This window comes from Meles meles, chromosome 4 (genome assembly GCF_922984935.1).
Source record: "Meles meles chromosome 4, mMelMel3.1 paternal haplotype, whole genome shotgun sequence".
Taxonomy (NCBI): domain Eukaryota; kingdom Metazoa; phylum Chordata; class Mammalia; order Carnivora; family Mustelidae; genus Meles; species Meles meles.
In genome coordinates, this window is record NC_060069.1 from 103,138,855 (window position 1) to 103,147,893 (window position 9,039).

A 9,039-nucleotide genomic window follows, 5' to 3' on the forward strand; every position below is an offset into this window, starting at 1 on the left:
TTATCATTATGAAATAAAGTTCTTATCTCTGGTAATAATTTTTTCTCTCAAATTTACCATGTTTTATATTCATACAGTCTCTCTAGATTTCTTTCAACTATTGTTAATACCATGTATCTTTTCCCATTATGTTTCTGTTGAATTATTTATCTTTATATTTAAAGTATGTTTCTTATAGGCAACATATAATTATATTGTCTTTTTTCTCCAGTTTGAACATCTTTGTTTTTAATTTCAGATTGAGACCATTGACATTTGCTTATTGATATGCTTAGGTTGAAATCTATCAATATGCTATTTGTTTTCCACTTTTCTTCATATTTTATTTCTTGTATATTTCCCTTTTCCCCCTTTTATCACTTTGAGAATTTACTAATTTTTATGATACTATTATATCCCCATTAGCTACAACACTTTTTGTGGTTGTTATTCATGTGGTTGTTATAGGATCTATAGTATATCTCTTTAACTGATTGCATTCTACCTTCAAGTGATATTATGATGCTTCACATATAATTGTCTTGCAATAGTGAACTTCCATTTCTTCCTCCCAGCATTTGTGTTTTGTGTCATGCTATAACTTTACGTATGATATTAATGTTATGTTACATATTAAATATACCTAACTGAATTTAACTAACCTAATTTTGTGGATTAAACAGTTTTAAAATATTTCTTTATTTTAATTCTGTATTTTATTTTTAAATATTAAATATTGAAAAGATGTAAATATTTTATCAGTTATCTTTTTTTTAATTTTAAATTTCTTTTTAGTTTTAGTGTTCCAGAATTCATTGTTTATATTGATATCTTTGTTAAAGGACTCAACTTTCCTGAGATAAAGGGGGATTAAAACTGGTTTACATATAGGGGTAGCATTGATTGGGGAAAGGGAATTACCTTGACGCTTATCTCTATATGAATACTAAAAAAAAATAAAATAAAATAAAGTAAATTAAAAAATAGAAAAGCAAAAGAAAAACACAGGTATATGTATCAAAAAAGTTCAGGTTAAAAGGTTATTATGGAATTTAATATACTGAACATCTCATTGTGATGGTAAATAGGTTAAAGAGTTATATAAAAAATAAAAATGAAAAGAACCAGAATAGTGGGGATGAATTAAAAATAAAAGTTGTAGCTATGAAGTAATGTAGTTGTTCTTTTGTTTGTTTGTTTGTTTTGGCTGGCTTTCTGGGAGAGGGTCCTGACACGTGGTTTTTTAGGGAGTCTTGCTATAGTTGAGTCCTCCTGCCTCCATCAAGGGGCTGGGCTCCAAGGAAACTGGTTTTTCAAGCCTTTGTTCTCTGGAGGTTTTTGTTTGTTAGTTAGTTAGTTTTCTCTCTCCTTGGTAGCTTTTGGTGGTTCTTTGGAGGTTTAGAGAAAAGCAAAGGGCATCCAGATCTCCCTCTCAGAGAGAAGCCTCAGTCTGTTCCCCTCTGGGTGCTCGAGAGCACATAAATTCCCCCTCTGCTGCTGGCAGAGCAAGTCCCCAGTCATGGTCTCTGGGGTCACAGGAACTCTCACTTGTACCCAAAACCATGAGAAACACTAGCTGCAGCTGTCTGGGCAGGTCCAGACCACCAGAGAGGTCCCATGCAGATACCACTCTGAGATTTTCAGGAGGCTTGGGAGTGTTTGACTCTCCAGGTCCTAGAGAGCACCAACTAGCGGTGTGGGGCGTTTCTCAGACTCCAGTCAGGCAGCAGGCGTGCAGAGTGCAAAAGGCTGTGGTTCTGCCAGCCAGTGTACCTCACAGGTAATGCCACCCAGATGCTTTCAGGCACGCTGGTGGCTCAGGAACCAAGACCTGGCTTCGCTGTGCTCTCTGAGTGTTACCTGGCAGCGGTGGCCATCCTGGGTCTGTGGGCTTAAGTCCCTGTCCCTAACTGCCCAATTCCACCACTTTCCTCTTAAGATCTTTTGCTCTTTTTGAGTGCTTTCAACCAGACTCCAAGTCAAGCTCGTCCCCAAACACAGGGCACTCTCGTATTGGGGTATTACTTTCCAATGGGTCACTTTCCAATGGGTCTGATGGCTCCCTCCCCCTTTTGTTAGTCTTCCAGTACCAGTCTGGTGTTCCCACTCCACTTTACCTGTCCACTGACATCTTCTGCCCCCATAGAGATCCAGAAGTGTATAATTCTAATCTCAGGCTGATTTCATGGGTGATCAGAGTTCTTTGGTAGGTAATCAGCTCACTTTAGGGGACAGGTTGAAACGGTGCCTCCTATTTCTCTGCTATCTTGTCTCCTCCCCACTTTACCAATGGTTTTGAGCAATTTGATTACTGTATGCTTTGGTGTAGTTTTCTTCATATTTTTTGTGCCTGGAATTTTTTACATTTTTGGAGCTGTAGTTTTGTACCATTTATCAAACTAGGAAATTTTGTTTTGCTATTCTTTCCTCAAAAGTTTTCTTTCTTTTTTTTTTTCTGTCTTTTCTCTCTTTTGTCCTTTGGTGACTCCAAATTTATGTATGTAGTCAAGCCTCTTGAAACTGGCCCACAGTTCACTGATATTCCATTCTTTTTTTCTGTCTATCTTTAGCATAATTTCTATTTTCAAAGTCAATAATTTATTTCTTTTGCAATGTGTAGTCTCCTGTTAATTATATTCAGGGTACTTTTCACTTCATATATTGTAGCATTCATCTTTAGAAATCTGATTTGGGTCTCAGTTAATGTCTTCCATATGTTGAATTTACCTTTGGAACATATGGATGATAGTAATATTGTAATGACTTTTAGTGTCTTTGTCCACTATATCATTCATCCGTGTCAGTTTTGAGTTAGTTTTAATTGAATGTATTCTTTCCTCATTGTGCATTGCATTTTCCTGTTTCTTTGTGTACTTTAAATTTTTTGTAAATATTCATAACATAAAATGACCATTTTAACTACTTTTAAGTGTGCAGTTTAGTGGTATTAAGTACATTCTCACTGTTGTGTGAATTTTAGGTAGGTCTTTTATTACATACCATATTATCTAGGTTCAAAAATTATGGCAATTTAATATTTATTGTTATTTTTTATGTTTATTTGATATAATATTTAAATACTAATATATTATATTTTATATTTTTCTGTGCTTATCTTTTCCCCTTCCCTTTAGACTTTACACAGCACTCAAAGTTCTATTTTTATTGTACTGGAAATCACATACTGCATACCTATTCTTTGAGATTCCCCTTCAGTATATATACGCTTAAAGTCTAGAGTTAATCAATATTATCTTACCTAAGGAATTAAAATATCTTAGGACATTTTTACTCCAATTACTTAATCTTCCATCTAGGAGTTATACTATCTAATTTTGAAATTTTACATGTTTAAAAAAAATTCTCCAAACTAGATATTATTATAATGGTTTATAAAAGTTTATTTATGTATTTAACAATTTTGTTTGTTCAGCATTTCTTCCTAAAACTTAGACCTTTTTGATATCACTTTCCTTCTTCCCTTCCTAAATTTAAAGTTTTTTTCCAGAGTCTTGGTAGTGAGGTCTGTATTTGTTGGTAATAAGTTCTCAGTTTTTGTTTGTCTCTGGAAGAGGTCTTTATTTCCTCCTCATTTGTGAAAAATATGTTTTTCTGGATAAGTAAATCTAAACAGTTATTTTCCTTCAGCACTTTGAAGATACTCCATGTATTTTGGCCTTCTTCATTGCTAATTTCTGCAATAAATCTAAATAAATTAAGCCAATAGTAAGAGATCTGAAATACAGCAATCCAATGATTGTGAGGGACTTTAATACCCCACTTCAGAAATTAAAAGGAAACACTGAAACTGAATTGTACTTTAGACCAAATAGACCTTACAGACTATACAAAACACTTCATTCAGCAACAGGAGAATACACATTCTTTTCACAACTGTACTGGAATATTATGCAAGATAGATCACAAGTTAAAAGCAAGTCTTATTGATGAAATTCTAGAACCTAGGTGAGATTCGGTGGGGTGAGGTCCGGAGCTGATGACCAAGAAAGAATTCTTGAGACATCTTTGGTGCAAAATGGTTTATTAAAGCACAGGGACAGGACCCGTGGGCAGAAAAAGCTGCTGTCGGGTTTGTGCGGGATGGCTGGTTATGTACCCTGCAGCTGGGGGAAGGTGAGGGAAAGGGAGGTTTCAATGGAGCTTTCATATGCTAAAGAGGGCCTACAAGGTGCCAGAGGTCTTGTGGCTTGATCATTGTTGTCTTTTGGCAAGCCATTAACATCAAGATAGTTGGGAGATTCCTGTCTTGCAGTACTGTGATCTCTGCAAGTTAACTACTTGTTTCTCGTGCTTGAGAAATGCTACAGATATTACCAAGGAGAGCGGGTGGAGAGGGGGTGCAAAGTGCCAGCTTTTGCTTTGTTCTCAGCCAGCCTCCTGCTCCCTCATCAGTAGGCTGTCACAATCCTGCTATCAAGCGTCTTTGTTAGTGAGATTTAGGTTCAGAAGAGATTTAACTTTATATTTCCTTCTACCTTAGCATCCTTCAATTTTGCTTATGGAGGGGAGGTTGACATTAGGGCTTGAGGAACTGAGTTATTTGCCTCTGGAAATTGTGCTATTGATAAGGTAACTTCTTTGTTTGTAGATCTCTAGGACATTTGTAAACCAAGGGAGACTCAGGTCTTGCAGGATTGTGATCTCTGTGATTTAACTATTTGTTTCTCATTTATGGCAGTCAGGGGTGCCTGAGGAATGCTACACATATTACCGAGGGGAGTGGGTGGAGAGGGGGTGCAAGGTGCCAGCTTTTGCTTTGTCCTCAGCCAGCCTCCTGCTCCCTCATCATTATCAAATTTAAGAGATTTGTTTATATCAACTACCTTTTCCAAACACAGTGGTATGAAACTAGAAATTGATAACAAGAGGAAAATTGGAAAGCTTACATATATCTAGAAATTAAACAGCACACTCCAGAACCACTAATGGGTAAAAGAAGAATCAAAAGGGAAATCAAAAAGCATCTGGAAGCAAGTGAAAATAGAAATACAATACAGGTTTTTACCAGTGAATATGATGACTATTGATTTTTTTCTTCTCTCTTGGAACTTATTTTGCTACATGTTGTGAGTTCCAAGAGAGAAGAAAAAAAAAAAATCAATAACCATTGAATTCACTGGTGAAAATCTGCAAGCTTTCCTCCTAAGATCATCAACAAGACAAAAATGTCTGTTTATGCTACTTCTATTCAACATCATACCAGAAGTTCTAGCCAGAGCAATTACACAAGGAAAATAAATGAATGGTATCCAAATTACAGAGGAAGACCTAGTACTATGTCTTCACATATGACATGATCTTATATATAGAAAATCCTAAACATACTACCACCCCCCCAATACAATTAGGACTAAATAAACAAATTCAACAAAGTTCCAGGATACAAAATCAAATCAACATGCAGAAATTAGCAATGAATAACCTGAAAAGGAAATTAAGAAAACTGTTCCATTTACAATAGCATCAAAAAAGAATAAGATACTAGGGAATAAATTTAACCAAGGAGTTTAAGACATGTGTGGAAATCTGGAAAACATTGCTAAAAGAATATAAAAATATATAAATAAATGGAAAGACATCCTATATTCATGGGTTAAAGACAGTATTGATAAAATGACAATATTCCTCAAAGAGGTCTCCATATTCAATACAATGTCTATCAAAAAAACCCAATGGTGGGTGCCTGGGTGGCTCAGTTGGTTAAGTGACTGACTTCAGCTCAGGTCCTGATCCTGGAGTCCTGGGATTGAGTCCCACATCAGGCTCCCTGCTCAGCAGGGAGTCTGCTTCTCCCTCTGACTTTTCCCCTTCTCATGCTCTCTCTCTCTCTAAACAAATAAATAAATAAACCTTAAAAAATATATATTTAAAAAAATCCCAATGACTTTTTTTGGGCCGAAATGGAAAATCCTCAAACTCATGTGGAATTTTAAGACACCCTGAATAATCAAAACAATACTGAAAAATAAGTATAAAGTTGGAGAATTAACATTCCCAATTTTAAAACTTCTTACAAAGCTGTAACAACCAAACGTATTGGCACTGGCCAAAGCATAGGTATGCAGACCAGTGGAAAAGAATTTGGAGTTCCACAAATAAAACAACCCTTTTATGGATCATTAATTTTCAGCAAAAGTGTCAAGACCATTCACTGGGGTAAGACTAGTCTCTTCAGCAAGTGACAAAACTGGATTATCACCTGCAAAAGAATGAAGGTGGGTCTTTATCTGACAACATACTCAAAAACTAACTCAAAAATAGATCAGTCCTAAGTATAATTGGTAAAATGTTCAGACTCTTAGAAGAGAAATGTCTCCAATACCTTTAGATTTGGCAATTATTTTTAGATATGGCATCAAGAACACAAGCTCCAAAGAAAACCCAGGGGAGTTTAGAGTTCATCAAAATTAACAAGTTTTGTACAAAGTTTTGTGTATCAGACTACACTATCAAGGGTGAGAAACAACCCATAGAATGTGAAAAAAAAAATTGCAAATGATCTATCTGGTAAGATTCAAGTACCTAAAATATATTAAAAATGTTTTTACTACTCAAAATCCAACAACTCAATTAAAAAATGCTTGAAAGACTTGAATAGGCATTTTTGCAAGGAGGATTTACAAATACCCAATAAACATGATAAGATGGTCAATGTTATTTATTATTAGAAAAATGCAAATCAAGGGCGACTGGGTGGCTCGGTGGGTTAAGCCTCTGCCTTTGGCTCGGGTCATGATCTCAGGGTCCTGGGATTGAGTCTCGCATTGGGCACTCTGCTTGGCAGAGAGCCTGCTTCTTCCTCTCTCTCTGCCTGCCTCTCTGCCTACTTGTGATCTCTCTCTGTCAAATAAATAAATAAAATCTTTTAAAAAAATTGCAAATTGAAACTACAATGAGATACCACTTCACACTAACTAGAGTGGCTAATAATAATGAAAATAACAACTGTGGAGAAAGGTGTGGAGGAATTGGGACTTTCATGTATTGTTAATAGAAATGTACAATGGCGTAGTCATGATAAACAACAATTTGGCAAGTACATAATAAGTTAAATGTAGAATTACACATAGTTCAGCAATTTCACTTAGAGGTTCATAACCAAAAGAATTGAAAATGGATGTTCCAACAAAAACTTGTGCTTAATGTTCATAGAAGCACTATTCACAATAGCCAAAGTAGGACCCAATCTAAAAGCTCATCAGTTGTTGGATGTATACACAAAGGTGGTAGATCCATACAATGGACTATTATTCAGCCACAATAAGAAAAGAAGTATTGATACATGCCATAACAGGAATTAACCTTTAAAACACCATGGGAGATGAACAAAGCCAGATACAGAATGTCACATATTGTATGATTCCATTTATCTGAAGTATTTAGAATAGGCATATACATAAAGACAGAAAGCAGATTAGTGATTGCCAGTGGCTGTGGGTTGAATACTAAGACAGTTACAGAGTTTCCTTTTAGAATGATGAAAATCTCCTGGAACTTGGTAGTGGTGATGGTTTCTTTACACTGAGAATGTACCAAACGAGCGAATGTGAATTGTACACTTTAAAATGCGTAAACTTGGGGTGCCTGGGTGGCTCAGTGGGTTAAAGCCTCTGCCTACAGCTCAGGTCATGGTCACAGGGTCCTGGGATCTCTGCTCAGCAGGGAGCCTGCTTCCTCCTGTCTCTCTACCTGCCTCTCTGCCTACTTGTGATCTCTGTCAAATAAATAAATAAAATCTTGAAAAAAATAAAAAATAAAAAATAAAATGGGTAAACTGGTGACATTTAAGTTATGCATATTCATCATAATAAAAAAAAGTACACTTCAGTTACTTGTAACACCTGAGAGGAAGTTATTTAGGCAATCTTACAAATAAGAGAATGGAATTTTTGGGGAAAGATTTTATTTATTTATTTGACAGAGAGAGAAATCACAGGTAGGCAGAGAGGCAGGCAGAGAGAGAGAGAGGAAGCAGGCTCCTTGCTGAGCAGAGAGCCTGACGTGGGGCTCGATCCCAGGACCCTGAGATCATGACCTGAGCTGAAAGCAGAGGCTTTAACCCACTAAGTCACCCAGGTACCCCAAGAATGGTATTTTCACTTTATATTATTATTTTTTTTAAATTTTGAGGTGATTGGAGATACACAAGCAGTTGTAAGAAATAAGCTAGAGACGGGGCACTTAGGTCACTCAATTGGTTAAATGGTCTGACTCTTGATCTTAGCTCAGGTGTTGATCTCAGGATTTTGAATTCAAGCCCTTCCTTGGCCTCCATCCTGGACATGGAGCCTCTTAAAAAAAGAAGAAATAATCTAGAGATCCTATGCACCTTAACCCTGTTCTTTCCAATAGTAACATTTTGTAAAACTATACTATAACAATTACTATTTTTACTTTTTTTTTTTTTAAAGATTTTATTTATTTATTTGACACAGAGAGAGAGAGAGATCACAAGTAGCCAGAGAGGCAGGCAGAGAGAGAGAGGGGAAGCAGGCTCCCTGCTGAGCAGAGAGTCCGATGTGGGGCTCGATCCCAGCACCCTGAGACCATGGCCTGGGCCGAAGACAGAGGCTTAACCCACTGAGCCACCCAGGCGCCCCATATTTTTACTTTATTTTTTTAACATCTTAATTTAAATTAATTTTTTCCAGTGTTCCAAGATTCATTGTTTATGCACCACACCCAGTGCTCCATGCAATACATGCTCTCCTTAATACCTACCACCAGGCTCACCCATCCCTTCACTCCCCTCCCTTCCAAAACCTTCAGTTTGTTTCTCAGAGTCCCCAGTCTCTTATGATCACTATTATATTGACATTGACATTGATCAAGATATAAAGTCATTCACTCATGTTCTTTTCAAATAGGAACAGATTTCTTTTTTTCCTTTCTCATCTGTAGTTTTTTTTTTTTTTTTTCCCTGTCTTTTTGCTCTGGCTAGAACTTTCAACACTGTGAATAAGAGTTCTGAGAATAGGCATCCTTGCCTTGTTCACTACTTAAGTTGGAAAACATCCAGTCTTCAACAATTAATTATAG